This window comes from Myiozetetes cayanensis, unplaced genomic scaffold (genome assembly GCF_022539395.1).
Source record: "Myiozetetes cayanensis isolate MyiCay16 unplaced genomic scaffold, myiCay2020 scf9, whole genome shotgun sequence".
Classification (NCBI taxonomy): domain Eukaryota; kingdom Metazoa; phylum Chordata; class Aves; order Passeriformes; family Tyrannidae; genus Myiozetetes; species Myiozetetes cayanensis.
Window position 1 is genome coordinate 38,506,519 of NW_026088185.1, and position 15,714 is coordinate 38,522,232.

The following is a 15,714-nucleotide window of genomic DNA, read 5'->3' on the forward strand; positions in this document are numbered from 1 at the left end:
TTGTCAGAGCTTTACGTGCAAGTGACTGGAAAGCTGGATCTGAAACTGGGCTGTGGGGAATGGCCCATAACTATCAGTTGCTGCTGTTCCAGCCTTGACTGCAATGTGCTGTCATCAAGGCAGTTCCACTGCTAGTGAAGATGGAGAGCAAATACGTAACCAAAGCCTGTGGAAATGGCCCTTCCCGAGGAGCAGGATGCACTGGCTCCGGCAGCAGCGCTTGGAATGGGGCTGGAGGGACTGCCAGCACCAAGAGCTCCCTGGGCACACTTGGGAGCTTTGCTGATTCTCAGCTGCTTTTCCTGAGGCCTGTGAGATGTCCTAGTTCATTGGATAACTTCTCATGTTCTTTTATCCAAATGGAATACTCATTTATTCTGCTCAGGGGAGGTTTGCAGAGGGAGGGGAAGACGTGGACGAAGACAGCCAAAAACTGCCTCTGGTGACTTTCCCGAAGCTTTTGCTTGCATGGAAGATAATCACAGTGTCTTGTCAGTTAAATCTCTGCAGCTGACAGCAGCGTTCAGACCTTTGCTCATCTCCCCCTTGCTGCTCCTTTATTCTGAGGCGGAGAGAGAGACCTGGATTTTAGGAGGAAGGAAGGACTCCTTCACTGTCAGGGGAGATGAATTGCTTTCTTTTTTGATGATGGGATCCCCGACACTGTCATTACAAGGAAGGCTGGAGGAGAGAGGGCTGTGCGTGGTGTCTCCCAGCGAGGCGTGGAGAGCAGCAGGACGCGGTGGAGCCGGCGCGTGTCCCGGGGTCAGGGAGGTGACTCGGGCTCAGGCTTGTCCTCCTTTCGGGATGGGCTGTGAGTCAGCCCCGCTTCCTGGAGAGCGAGCGCTGTCTGCGGGGGCAGCACCGGGAACCAGCCTGGCCAGTTTGCTGCTGCCTTTCCTTCGGGAGGGGAGGGCAGAGCCTTCGGCTGGGACCCGACAGAATGACTGTGGCTGTCTGCACCTTCCTAGTGCTCTGCATTGCATCCTGCTTTTACACGCAAATGGAGACAACTTTGGGAAGTTGGGGAAAATACATTCTTTGTGTATGGTATTTTTAAACAAGATGCCTTTTTAACAGAATTTTTTTTAAAGGGCATACTTTTATTATTCATGTGTTTTCCTCCTGTTATTGTAATGTTAAGATTTTGTGGTTACAAAAGAAAAAGAAATTGCTAAGAAATGTCTCCATGACCATCTCTTACAGATCTTCCCCCCCTTTTCTACTTTCGTTGCATTTTAGAGAGTTCTTATCTAGCACTAGGAATTGAAGATGAGTCAAATTCCTGTTTAATGGCTTTTAAAAATCATTTCAAGTATGCCTTTATTTTAGTGGAGAAAATGAAACTAGGAGTTGTTACTTTCTTTGAGGGTGATTGATCCATTCAAGAAATAATTAAAATTAAAGCCCTCCCCATGTAGTGTTTTAACTGAAATGTAGTGTGTTTTTGTGAACCTTAAATCAATGTTATAGCTGACGTTCTGATTGGTATTGTGATTAATTCATTGCTAAAGAGGAGAAAGGAATCTATTGTAAACCCTTTGAAGGTGTACAGGCTGAAACTTGCTTTCTGCATCACAGCTCAGTGGGGGGCTTTTTGATGTGTTTGCTGTTTGTGGTTGTGGGCAGTGAATGAAATTCCCCCGTGGCTGTGGGATCCTTGGGATGTGCCCTTGTACAGGCTCTAGGATGAGCTGCCCTTCAGGGTAACTGAGTTGGTGCAGAGCAGTTTAGGGTGCCGGGTCCCCACTCTCTGAGTGAGGGACATCTTGGAGCATTGGGTGGGTTTTGCTGGTCTGGGAGTCCCTGTGCTGGCTGGCAGCAGGGGTGGCCCTGCACAGTGTCAGGTTAGCCCAGGAAATGTCCTTAGATTGACTGGGGCCATCTCCAGAGGCAGCAGGAGCAAAAGGGAGAAGGTCCTGGGAGGAGGTGGAGGGGCTGAAGGTAGCAGCAGTTTTCCTAGTGCCAGGCAGGGCAAAGAGTAGCAGAGATCTGGGAGCAAATGAGGAGATGGGATGTGGTGCCAGATGTTGCCTTTTTGCTCATAAGGTCTAACTGTAAGGGAACAAGGAAGAAGCTTTTAAAAAATCTGGTTAGTTTCTGTGGGTGCCAAAAACTTTCCCTGTTGTCACCTTCTCACAAAAGATGCTTGTGGTCCCTATGTGGTGTGCTAAGCTGTAGGTTATCACGTGGGCTATGCTTTTAACAGGTTTTTGGTAATGTACTCAAAAGCATTTGCATTACACGTGTCCAGATAGAGACACCTAGTCTATCCTTTAATTTGCTTTAAATGATCTTGCTTAGGCCACCTCTGCTAGAAATCTGATGTGAACAGGAGACTTCCCAGTTTGTGATGTGTTCCTGTCCTCTTCCCCAGGAAGGCAGCAGCAGGCAGTGCATCCTTAGTACTCTGAAAGGAAACCTTTTCAGTTCCACAACCATGCTCTTCAATGTCTTGCCTTGGCAGAATTTCCTGTTGTGTAACCCGGGAATGGAGCATTTGTGTGTTTGTGATCATGGAGATAAATCTGAGTGGTGAAAACTAAAACCTAATAAATTCACTGATCCCTGAAACAATTACAGACAAATGACAGCTCTTTAAATTCCATGTCAGTGTGTGACATGCTTAAAGCTGAAGTATTTAATATCTTGCACCAAACAAAACCAAGACAGTGCATGTAATGCACCTGGGTCCAGAAGGGGCTTCTGGACAAGTGAAGAACTGGAGTGTTAGTTGGAAACATTCCATGTACAGGTGTGTTTGTGTGGCACTGTTCTCTGATTGTCTTGTGCAGATTCAGGCTCAAGTTTTGCATGGTTTCTAAAGATACACAGGGAGACAGATCTCAAAATGAGTTAATATTTTCTTCTTGCTCTTATTTAAAAATGAAGTTGCCTGATATTCTTACTAAGAAAAAAGACAATGGTGTAGAAACGAGAGCATATCATGAAAGGAGATTTCATTTCTACGTACCAGTGCCTAAACTCCAAACTGACGTGCCCTTCTATGAGGTAGAGGGAGGTCCATGCTCTGTAGAGCTTATAAAGAGAAAGGCAAAACTCAGACTGATGAAAGGATTGGAGAAGATACCAAGAACGTGACTCTTTGTAGCACACATCTTATCCGGGTGCTCGTGATCCAGTCCTGCTGCTGGCCTGTGTTATTTGATTCAACCTTAATCAAAGATTTGCTGGCAGAACTTGCCATCTGTTGCTGCTCCATATCCTTCATATCCAGCTTTGTCCTCATAACTAATGTAATGAAAATGCCCAGTGCCATATTTCAGCTGAAACAGTAAACACTGGCAGTGAGGTGACTGGTACATCCCTTGTTCCTGGGAGTGTTGGTATTCTGGACAGGAGATGAGAAAACATTTAACCCAGAAGTCTCAGACTGCCTGCAGATAGACGGGCATAGATGTGCCTGTTTGCTCTGTGCTATTTGGACTATTGCATAAAGACAGACAATTCCTGAGTTTTCTTAGTTCTGCTGTTGTCTCTTATCATGAATCACAGCAACATGATACACTGAAATTTGGGAGATTTCCCTGTTATTTAACATGTTATTTTCCAGAAGATAATTTTAAAAAAATCCTTGTTTAGAGTTCTTTATGGAATAGACAGACTGATAGAAAAACTTCCTGTGGTTCAAGGACTTAACATTTCTTAAGGAAGTCCTGAAGTTCTGGTAGACAGCATTGCCTGTTGTGGGGTGCTTTTTGTTTAGCCTGATATAGTCAGTCTTTCACCATGGAGAGAGTTTTTTACTTTTGGTGTGGAACACAGAGGTTATTTTTAAGCAGCACAAAAATATTCATCAAGTTATGTACTGACACTGAAATAAAAACAAAACCCCACAACAACAAAAACCCCAAATCCAGCAACAAAAAACTAACCCCCGAGACATGCAGTAACCTAAAGTGTTGAATCAGCAAGGCACGCTGAATCCAGGAGTTGAATTTGTCTGATGAGTTTTATTTTGGCCAACCTGAGTGCTCCAAAAGGAGTGGGAGGAACCACCCACTGTCCGTCGGGCGGCTGCTCCTGCGCTGATCCAGTCTGGAAATGTACTTGCACAGTGGAGGAGGAGAAGAGCTTTTGTTAAACTTATTGCATTTATTGCTATTCATAAGAGTAGATTTTAAATATCTTTTCACTGTAATAGATGCAAAAGAAGATAGCCTGAATCACAACTTCCTGCTTTTAGGAAGTGTGGAGTGCCTGAGGCTTAGGAAGCATTGCCTTGTTAGAATTCTAGCAAATGCTGTTTTAGTGATGCAGTTCGTTGTATGAGTTTATATTGTATTATTGAACTGTTTTGGATTAGTACCGTATTGATTTGATCTATAATATAAATATTAATATATTTCAGACTGAAATTTTAAACACTAAAAGAAGATACTTTTTTCAGATAGCTAAGATGATTCAAGTTATTGCAATGTTTTCAAGAGTTTCCCTTTGCTTTCTCTTAATCTCAAAGCATCACAGGCATCATATTGCAACAAAACAAAAAAAATTACTATGGCAATATTCCAGATATTTTTGGTTTTTATAGAAAGTTGAAAAAATGCTTCATGTGTAGCAGCGTGGTATGTGGGATAGTATTTTCACATGGTCAAGTGTTCCCAGTTTCCATGGACCAGCTGAAGACCAGTGTTTATTGGTCAGCCCTGTGTGCAGGTGCTCACAGGTAGAGCAGCTGAGGGGAGCAGCAGCTCAGGGTGGTGATTGCTGTGCAGGAGAGGTTCCAGTCAGGCTGCACCACAGAGAACACAAACCTGTCACGGGACAGCCCTTCCTGCAGCCCCTAGGCCAGGCTGGTGTGCTGGGGCTGCTGCAGGAACACCTGGAGCCCTCAGGTCCCCAGTGAGTGTTGGTGCTGTTTTCCTGGAGTTCGCTGAATCCCGTCTTCCTGAACGGATTGTTCTCCACCTTGGTGCCCGATTGAACATTGTGAAAACAAAGGATCCTGCTATGCAGACATTTGCTGTGTTTTGAAGCATAAACATGATCTTTTCCTTGTGAATGGAAGCTGATTGATCACACTGTAGATGAATGTCCTTGTATGAGAAGCTCAGGCAGCCCCTCCTTCAGCTCTGCAGCATTCAGGAATGCCTCATCCCACAGGCCAACAGCTGCTTTCTGCTTGTATGGAATGTTCTTCTTCCAAAATGAAGAACTGCCACCTCTGAGCAGGTCACTTCAGCAGTTCATGATTCTCTTGGAGCTGGGAACTGGTTCTTCCATCCCCCAGGTTCCCTGACACGGGCAGGCCTTTGGAAGAACTTGTTACTGTTGTCTGTGTGGCAAACAGCCACCTGCCTGCTGAGGCTTTTCTTTCAAACATCTGACGTGTCTGACTCACTTCCAAGTCTTTAGATGGGCAAACTTAGACATGTTGGAGGAAGGGGAGACAAGATTTGCTACTGCGTGGACTGCGTTTGGCTGTTTCCCTCCTTGCTCAGGATCTCATGGAGGCTGCCTTAACTTCAGTTGCTGGACTTAGAAATGGCTTGCATCTTGCACAGGATTATAGCCAGGGTAGAGATTTTTATTTTGGGAGCAAAAATGCCTTGTAAGTCTGGAAACTCAAGGATGGTGTGTCCTTTCCCCCAGTATAAACATAAATACTACGTGTGAAAGCTCTGCAATGTCATGCTGCTAATGCTCAGGAACTAATTAACATCCAGCCACAGAACCTCTGGCAATTTATAACAACCTGGGACAGGAGGAGAGCAGAGATGTACTTGTGATATCTAAACAGGCTTCTTAACTTTCTTAATTTTTACATTAATTTATCAACCGTCCTATTGTATTGCTGTCTTTTGAATTTACACTTGGCAATGGATTCTGTAATTTCTTACACTAAGGTAGCAGGTGGAAACCATTCTAGAAGAGAATAGTCTGCTGAAATTCAAAACTGTTAAGCTTCCTTGGCCTGTATTTCAAAATCAAGATACCAGACAACAGACAAATAAGCACTGTTCTGCAGCATCCTTTTTCCCAAGAATCACTAGTACTTTGAGTTTTAAAAGAAGATTTCTTATAGAGTATTGGGGGGAAAACCCCAAAAAACACCTGATACTCTGTGTTCCTTCTTTACTTTACACAATTTTTTAAAAGATACTGTAAGTTGAGGCATATCTGCTTTACAATTAAATTCCCTTAATTCAGCTGAGCATGGTAATTCCAGACTGGAAGGTGCTGTGATTGTGCAGCTGACTGGTTTCCTGGTGGAGGCTGTGAGAGCCCCAGGGTGCAGAACCCCCCTGGCCGTGTCCCTGTCCCTGGGGATTGCTGTGCCTGCTCTGGAGCTGTTCCCAAGGCTCTGTGGGTGCCTGGGTTTGCCACAGGCATGTGATACTTGGAGCTTTTCAGGCTGTGAGATGGGACAATCCAATCCAAGGGGAAGACAATGCTTTTCCCTGGGGATGTGCTGATTTTGAAATGCAGTGCTTTCTTATTGCTAAAGCATTTACTGATCTCTCATGTGGTGCTGAGTGAGCAGCACTGGCAGGGACTTAGTCTGGCTCCCAAAGGCCCCTCCGGATGGGCAGCTCTGTATGGTCTGAGCTTTAGACTTCTCACCAGTGTATTTTTTCAATATGAATGTGAAGCAGTTTGGTGTGATGTGTTAAATTTGTGAGATAACTTCATAGGTGTACAAACAGAAATGTCAGCCCTTCAGCTGTAGGAGTGCATTAGCTTTTCACCCAGTTTTCCTGGGAAAGCTGGTGTTTGCTATGATTTATCTTGTCTGGGGTACTGACAGTGGGCCTGCTGACACTGACTGATGTGGTGCTAATCCCTGTTACCTCTTCTGAGTCAAAGTGTGTGTTGGGGGATGCAGTGACTGTGCCTCTCCCCTGGCTCATGTCAAGGTCGTTTCTTCCTCTAGATGGGAGAAGATGTGGCTGTCAAACTGCCTGCAGTGCAGGATCTGCGTGGGTTTGCATGGCAGCTTCAGATGGAATGGAGAGGTGTGTGTGAGTGCCTTGGGCAGGGGAATTCAGCATCTCCAGGAAGTAAGTTGTTGTTTATCAGGACACAGCTACAGCTGAGTAGGTTTTCTCCTGTGCAACTTGTTTGTGTTGGTGAAAGCAGCTGTGGCCTTGACTCTACACTGGACAGGCAGGACCAGATCCCCGTTTATCCCAGGTGAACTTAAACCAAGATGTGATGTCTTGACACAGAACTAGAAGAGGGAGGCAAAGTGGCTTGAACGAAATGTTTCAGATGCTGACTTGTACCTTTAAACAAGGTGGAACCTGAAAGTGTGATTGTGTGGGTGTCCAGATGTACCTGGTGTTGTTAGAGTGCTGTGGGTGGATGCTGAGTGCAGTAACAGCTTTGGTTATTAGTTAGTTGAGTAGCTGTATGAAGATACTGGTGTATATTTTATCCAAGAGGCCTAGTGGAAATGGCTCTACCACAGAAGGGAAGCAAACAAATCACCTTGATTTGACCGTAACATTTTCCAGTCACAGAGATGCCAGCAGGATGTGAATCAAAACAGTACTGCCTGTAAATACATCCCAGAGGAGCTGGCTACTTGCTGCTAGTTTAACTCTGTGATTGAAGGAGTTTGGCTTCCCTTAAGGTAGATATGATTTTATTTGTATAAATAAGAAAAAATAAATTGGGTATACCAGTGTAATAGGAATCCACGCTAAGGATCCTAACAGTACAGTCACAAGAGTGGAGAAAATAGCCACCCCTAATTGTATTTTCAAATGATATATTCACTATACTTTTTTCACTTTTGAAGATGTTCATTACACTGGGAAATTTCCTAATTTTTAGGTGCAGCAATAAATTTCTTTATGGTCATTTAAGACTTATTTGTTCTTCTCTCAAATGTTTCTTTATTGTCATTTGTATCCCCAAGTATTCATTGAAAACAGCACCCCCTCAGTTTCTGTTTTGTAAGGTTAGCGATGGTCAAAAAAGAGGATTTGGTCCCTTTATCATCATGACAGCCCTTGAATTCAGGCAGACCAGCACAACCAGCTGCAAATGTGAGAAATGAGGCCTGTGCTGGGTGCAGGGTTAACTTGCATTTCATTACAGTGGGAGTAACACTTCCGATTTCTACTGGAAGTGTATTTTTGATGTACTCTACCACAGCATGTGCCATCTCACAGGAGCAGCTGGGAAACCCATGTTCTTCTCACCACTCACTTCTTGGTGATGACCTTGCTGTCTGTAGCAGAAACTTTCTTTGGTCACTGTCTGTGGCTTGGATAAAGAGCAGCACCAAGATATTCCTCAAGACCTTCTATAATAATATGCCTGAGCAATGCCCCAAGCCTTTTTTGCCTACCAAAGTCCCCACAAGTTTTGAAGATGTGAAAACCAGTTGTTTTGCAAATGTTAAACAGGGTCAGTCACAAGGGACTTAATTCCTAGTGGAGAAGCTTTTTTCCAGGTGGAACTTCATGTTAATACTACTCTTGTCCTCCTTCCTTTAACATGCTGGATTCACAATCACAGTCATTTGACAGCAGAGACCATGTTTGCCTTATTCAGTCCGAGGTACCTGCTGAGGTGTTACCTGGCTGGGTTTGCTCTACAGACAAGTGTTTCTGTCACCCTTTGAGTTTCTGTGCTGCTTTAGCCCTGTTTGGCTCGTTTATCTCTGGCTTTCTCCTAAATCCTTTATTATTTGCTTGGAAAACAGCAGTGGACAGGTAGACTTCTCCTCTGCCCTTAGGCTACAAAGGGAATAGTAACCTACTTTTTTATTTGTATCTCTTTTTAAAGTAGGTATGCTTCCCAGGTAAGGAATTCTTTCTTGGTTTGGAGGTACATTGTGCACTTCTGTGTGTCATCCCTTCCACTGCTTTGGATAGCTATGGATTTGTTCCGGAGCAGGAACATTGGACAGCTCTGCTGGGCTTAGCTGGTTCCTTTCACCACACTGTTTGCTATTTCATAAGATTTGTTCTTCTCAAATCCACTACTGAAGTTACAGATCTGCTTACTTAATTTAACTTTCCATTTAAAATTTGAATCAGTCCATAATAATGTGCTCCATGGTGATTTCAGCAACTGATTTGTTTCTGTTCTGTTTTTTAGACTCGAGTTTGTTGAGTAATCTTTTTTGTTTGTTTAATTGTTTTTTTTTGTCACGGGATCTATAAAATGAATGCCTGTACCCCAGCACTGTGATGATCATTCATGCCTCAATCTGTGCCTAGAGAAACTGGACCAAGATTACATGGTACCAGTTTCTGGTAGAGCTTCCACCCCAAAGTGTGAGTGGCCACTGCTAGCAGCTTTCTCTCTGCTGCTGGAGATTCATTAAACAGCAGTAATGGTTATGCTGTAAACTCTGTCATGTGAAGGAACTCCAGCTACAGAACTGAACAGTCTCCATGACTTTCCTCTCAGTAACATGACTATTCCTATCCTTTGAATTTTGCTTTGGTCAATAGTTCTCATAATTCACCAATGGATTAGGATTATAACGAATAAATTACAAATATTGCAGAAGTCTGTAGTGAAGACACTGAATCAATAGTTTATTAAGGAAGGCTTTTTTCTGTTGAAAGTTTGTGTCTTTGAGTATGCTGTACTTGGCACAGACACAAGTTTCTCCATCTTTTGCAAAGAGGTTGGATCATCAGTTCTTTGGTATTCAGTGTGAAACCTGCAGTTCATATTGCCATTCCAGTAAATAGTTTCACTTTCATGATGACTTATTTGGGGATAATGAGGTCTAAAGACTCATCCCACCCCTGCATGGTGTTTGTTGGTGACAAGTACGGAACAGCTTTGTGCCAGAGCTTTGTACCATGCCAGCTCTACCACCTTTTCCTTTCTTTGAATGTTTAATTTCTCATTTCTGTTGAGGACAAGGGTAATGGTGCTGGTGATCTTGGTTTTGAAAGAGTTTCCAGCTGGCTTCTCCAAGATGAGGGCTGGTTCCCTGGCACTGCTCCTGGCCTTGGAGACAGGCCTGACCCCTGTGGCACAGGGATGGTGCCACGGTCCTCCTGCCGTCCCTGGTGCTGGGTGTGTGGGCAGGACACTCCTCCCAGCAGGAAGCCTGGCTTGTCCTGGGATTATCAGCCTGACATGGTTCTGCTCAGCCCCTGAGCTGTGTTGGGCTGTGGCTGCCCAGACTCGAGTGGGCCCTGCTCAGGTCCCCAGGTGCCCGGGAACAGCAGCTCTCCAGGATGGTGTGAGCTGTGAGTAAACCACAGCTCAGTTGTGAGTGAGGGCTACCTTTTTAGCTGACCATAACTGACAAGTTAAGAGACTTCTGGCTTATTCCTGGGCATATCCTTTCTGTGGCTCAACAAGAGGATGCTGACAGGCAGCTACAGCATCAGTATTAAAAACATGAAGATGGGACAAGGTAGTGCATGTGTGTGAGTGCTGTGCTGTATGTTAGCGTGCTGCAGTCTGCATTAGTAGCCTCACTGAGGGCTACTTTTAAAACATAGGAAAAAAGATTTTGTCAGTGTTCATCAGAAGGTGTGGTGAGAGTCATTTGTAGTTAACTGACAGCATTACTGTAGAGAAACAAGTTACAAACTGTATTTGCCATTGAGTTTTTATTGTGCTTTTGTTTGACAGAAGTGGGGTGTTACAGACTTCCCTAAACAAGGTACATGTAAGATAGATTTTTGAGCTACTTTTGCCCCTCCTTACTGGGCATGTTCACATTTGCTCTGGCATTTGCAGCTTCATCTGTCGGGTCCTATGAGAACTGAAGTAATAGAGAATGTACTAGGTGAGCTTTGAAAATTAAAAAGAGGTTGAACCCTCTATAGAACTCCTGTGCCTTTGCTGAAAAGCTCCACTTTAAATGGTTTGGATTTGAAGTGGTCTCTCACAAATAGGCAAAAAATGCAATTGGGTGAAATCCTCTTCCTATCTGTAATTTGTCCTGCTGTCTGTGATGCTGAGTAGATAACTAGCAGCTGCCTTGGAGCACCTTGCTGAAATGGTTCATTTTCAGGTAGCAGAAATGGTATGTGTGCCAAGTTTTTCAGTTTCTGTGGTAGAGTAATTGGGGTGTTTGAGGATTCCTCCCTTGCAGCAGGCCCGGGTTCAGAGCTTTATCCTGCCCAAGGGTGCTCGGGCGTTGCTCGGCTGGGCCGTTCCTGTGGTGCTCTGCTGCTTTCTCTGCTGCTTCCTCTGCTGTGCTTTACAGCCTCAGAAAGTTCAGTTCAATAGCAGCTATCTGAAATTGTATATATTTTTATGGAGCTGATGTAAGACATTCTAAAAATGGAAAGATATGCCTCTAACTACAATTACTCGGTGAGCGTTACATGAAAGAGCGATGGCGAGTGGTGGAAGTGCATTCTTTTCTGCTGGTGTCATCCAGGAGTGTATTTCCTGAGTTGGTGTATTGACGCTCTCCTGGACTTGCAGACAACAAGCAAGAGCAGGCTTTCTGGGTTTGAAAGTGGAAATCCCCTGAAACAGTAACTAATTGTATTTTTTTAAGACCTAAAAGATTGCGTAATACTCCAACTCCCTCCTATTACTGTGAGGCTTTGCTTTTGATCACTGTTTTTTAACTCTTTCTTCTGAGCTTTGTGTTACAGCACAGTGAAAATAACTGGTAAAGTTCATAACTTTACTGGTGGTACAGTTGTTTATTTGCATATATCAATATTAATTGTTAGGTATATCTAAATTCTAACTGTGAGCATATTTTTTTTCTATTATCTGTAGTTGTGAAAGGATCTAAATAATAAAGTTAGTTTGAATTTGGAAGGGGGAAAGAGCCACCCCAGTATCCCATTTAGAGGAGACAGCAACACTTAAATAATTAATGTCACTGATATTGTCTAATACTGGCAAAAAGACAGCAGTAGCTCTTAAATGTTATCCTTGATTATTGTTTTGTCTTTTCCTGCAGTGACTTCAATATTTCAGCTGTTATCATTTTTCCCCATAGTCTCTGCTTTATATCCAAACACAGGCAACTTCTGCATAAAATTTGCATTGTTTTGGTCACTTTCTTCTGACTTTTCAATTGATTCAACTTGAAATTGGTTGCATAAAACTTCAGTGAAACAGACTGGGAAGGCCGTGCATTTTCAGTGCAGTAGGAAATGGAGAATAAGCAGGAGGGATTAATGAGGTATCCTTTTTTTATTTTTCCTCTCTTTGCCCCAGGAAAGCACTTTGATTACAGGCATCCCAGCTTCGTATTTTCCTCAGAGCTGTTGTTTTGCTGGTTGTCTTCTGTGCTGGGTTTGTACATGATCTGGTGAAGGACTTGCCCGTGTGTCTCACAAGCCCACGTGGTGTGGGCAAGGCTTCACATTCACCATGTGTTTCTCTAGTGCTCCTGTAATAGAACAAAATTAGGTAGAATTGATATAGTCTACTTTGGCCAAACCCACACTCTCTCCTAACATCTGTTATTGGTTTGGTGTGCTTAATTTCCCCTGCTCAGGAATTAGCATGTCACTAGAATATGGGGCAGGGAATAAAAAGGTAGAAATAAGGATGATGTTGTTGTGACCAGTATTTGCTATTCCTTTGATTTGAGCTTTTAAAATAGATTTGAGTCATATTTTTAGTCTTTCAGGAACCAAGGCAGTAAAGCTACCTGAATTGCATGTTGGACTGGTGAACTTTGATACAAAATGTTGCCATCTCATGACAAAATTGCATGCCCGTAGCAGATTGTACAGGAAGAGATATTTTCCACTGGAAGAAGAAAATCACATCTTAGCAGCTCGTAGTGCTGCATAAAGATGCAGTTCTGCTGCACAGCAGGAAGCCTGCGAATGGTGCTCTGAGGGTTTTAACTGAGCGTCAGTGAACAACCTGAACTGTTTGCCTTCATTCACTATTTGTTTTGCTTCTTGACCATTTTCACACTTAATCTTCATTCCTTCTGTATATAGTATTCTACCCCTCTGAATTTTTTTGTTGCTGGATTAGATACATTTTGCACTGTGAGCATCTGTTTTGGAGTGTGGTTACAATTATTGACATTATTTAATGTACCATTGACCTGAGTTTTTCCCCCTCTGGCACATCTGCAAAAAGTCTCCCTGCCTAGCCAAACACTTTAACCTGAGTCTGCCTAACCTTATAGCTGTGCCTGTCACCCACCCTGCTATGGGGAGGCACATGGGTCACTGGGTTGGGAACTTTGTGTTTATCAACATTGGCTCATTCACCTGCTTTGTGGTTTTCCTCAAGTTACTCAGTTCTCTGATTTCCTCTAATCATCTTGTGGCTTGTAGATTTTAGTACTTCACAGCTCTTCATCTCTGTAAAGTATTACTAGAAATACTGAATTCTCTATAGTTATGTGTAATCCTACTACTAGTACATTAAGTTTTTAAGGGTGAACAAAGTCAAATATACCTCAGAAAAATACCAATAATACCTCTTCTTTGGGAAGAAATGGGAGAACTGATGGAGGTATTGGTAATTTTTGTCTTAAAAGCCAGATACATGTTGTCTAATTCATATAGTCTGTTCCTACATGCAAGTTTTTTTAGTGTCTAGGTTGGAGAACAGAAGAGGAGAGAGCTCCATTTGCTTAAATTTAGAAGTTTTCAGGTAGAGTGTTCTTGGCAGCAGAGTTTTGCTGTGCAGTTCAGTTTCAGAGTAAAAGGAAGAATAAACTACAGTTTAGTGATTGATAAAACTTCATGTTAGTTAAACCTTTTGCCAGCACGTAGCCATGTTTATTGGAGAATAGTGGTATTCCGAAATCTATGGAAATCAAGTAATCATTTGAGTAGGAACATCAATAAACAGCATTGAAGAACTTGTAAATGTATCCTGAGTAAATGCAGGGGTTTCAACATCATCAGTTTCTAAATTTTGCTGGGGCATAATTGGGTTCTTGTCCCTGCCAATCCCAGTGAAGCTGCTTCTGGCTGGTGGCTCATTCCTGACCCACAGGTCTGCCTGCAGAGATGGAGCCCGGGGTGTCAGTCCATGGCTGTCCTCAGAGAAACCACTGCTTGGGGCTGGGTGCTTCCTAAAGGCAGGATACCTGGGGGGTGTCCAGCTCCAGACCACCTGAGTGATGCACCTTACACCACATCCCTCCAACACTGTCAGTGGCCAAACTGGGAGCTGTGGAAATCTGTAACTCTCCAGCTGTCTTTTAAAGTTGGGGTTGCAGCTGATAAGTTTTACCATTGAGAAAATGGTTTGGTTTTGGTTTTAATTTAAATATACTATATGACAAAATTGAGAAACATACTTTTATAAATGCATATAAAATAGGTTGGGGTTGATAATGCTTCCCGTTAGGCATGTCTGCCTGGAGTTGGTGTGCATTATCTCTAGCAATAACGTAGAGTCACACTTCAGCAATAATTTTGCAGGGCTAGGAGAAAACACAAGTGAAAATTCAATAGAAGGTGCCACCATTTTTGTGCTTGGTAGTGGTTATATCTGAACTTACAGCTATTCTCATCTGAACTCCTGTTTGCCTGTTGTAGTTCTGAGCTGTGAGAGTGAGCAGGTGCTGGTTTGGGCTGGGTGCAGGGCAGCAGTGCTGTCAGCACACCTGCGCTGCAGGTACTGGCTGGCACAGTGTGCAAGTTCCTGTGACATTCATTCTGAGTGACTTCATACCCTAAATTAATTGAGTCTGTTCCAACACCAACCTGACAACTTATCCTTCTGTGCATGGTTAAATGAATAATCGATGAATGTCCTTGTCACCTGACAGTCTGTTTGGAAAACCTGAAATCCTTCTGTGATGCTGCATGTCCCTCCTCCCCCTCAGTCTGCAGGAGGATGAGACTGAACTTTATCCCTCGAGATCAATCTGCTGTCTCTGCTAGTCTGCAGAGCTGGCTTTGAGCGCTGTGCTCTGATGAGGCTGTCCTAGATGGCAGTGGATTCAGATACCTCTGCAGAACAGAGCAACATGGGCATGGGATGACCCAGAGGAAAGGTTCATGTTTGAGGTCTCTTGTGTCTTTTAAGTGGTGGAGCCTTGTTGATTGAAGCTACTGAAAACTCTGTCTATTGCCACTCAGCTGCTGGTACTGTGTACACTCGTGAAGCGTGAACGCGCTCCAGACATCCTTCAGCTGACAAAGAGGCTTCTCAGGTGAGCTACAGACAGTGCCTTGGGCCTTGAAGGACCTGCTTGTAAATGTGCCTTTATTCGAAATGGTTGTACCTGCCTGATACCTTCTGGTGAATGGTTGGTTTGAAAACTATAAGAAATATTAGTCTCGTGAGCGTGTTACAACTGGATATTTGTGGATGTAGAATCTTACCTGCTCGCTGGAGTGAAGTTAAAGTATGTAGCCATCAGCCAAAAAAAACCAAACCAAAACAAAACGACAAAACTATCCTTGTCTTGGAGCTGTAGCAAAAATATGTTTATCCAAAAGCCAGGCTAATAACTTTTAACATTTTTAAAAGGACATAGCACCAAATACCTTTTGAACCTGCATGTACTTAAATTAAAAAAAAAAAAAAGTGGAAAAAAATACATCCCATAAAGGAAAAGGGATGAGGCAGAGGCTAAATTTAGCAGTAAGTCAGTTAAACACATCTCCCACGCTTTTCAGGTGGCAGATCAGGCGGGTATAGGTTTCCTTTTTCACTGTGGGACTTGGTCTGCACAACTGTGCAGGTGGGTTTTATCCTGTCATTACAGAAGTCAGTTTCTTCCATGTTTTCATCAGATAATATATTTACCTTCTGTGATTTCATCCTTCAGTCCTCATGCACAAAACTTGTGCACTACTA

The 15,714-nt window shown here is 43.3% G+C and overlaps 1 protein-coding gene across 2 annotated transcripts in view; it reads left to right on the forward strand.

Moving 5' to 3' along the window:
* PKP4 (plakophilin 4) overlaps window positions 1–15,714 on the forward strand; it is a 70,469-nt gene that overhangs the window by 3,028 nt on the left and 51,727 nt on the right. The window contains exon 1 of one of the 2 annotated variants that reach the window (XM_050340375.1): window positions 14,988–15,064. The exons of the other annotated variant lie outside the window; for it this stretch is intronic. The gene's annotated coding sequence lies outside the window, so the exon portion shown is untranslated. Of the gene's footprint in view, window positions 1–14,987; window positions 15,065–15,714 lie in introns of those variants that run through there. 2 annotated transcript variants of the gene reach the window in all.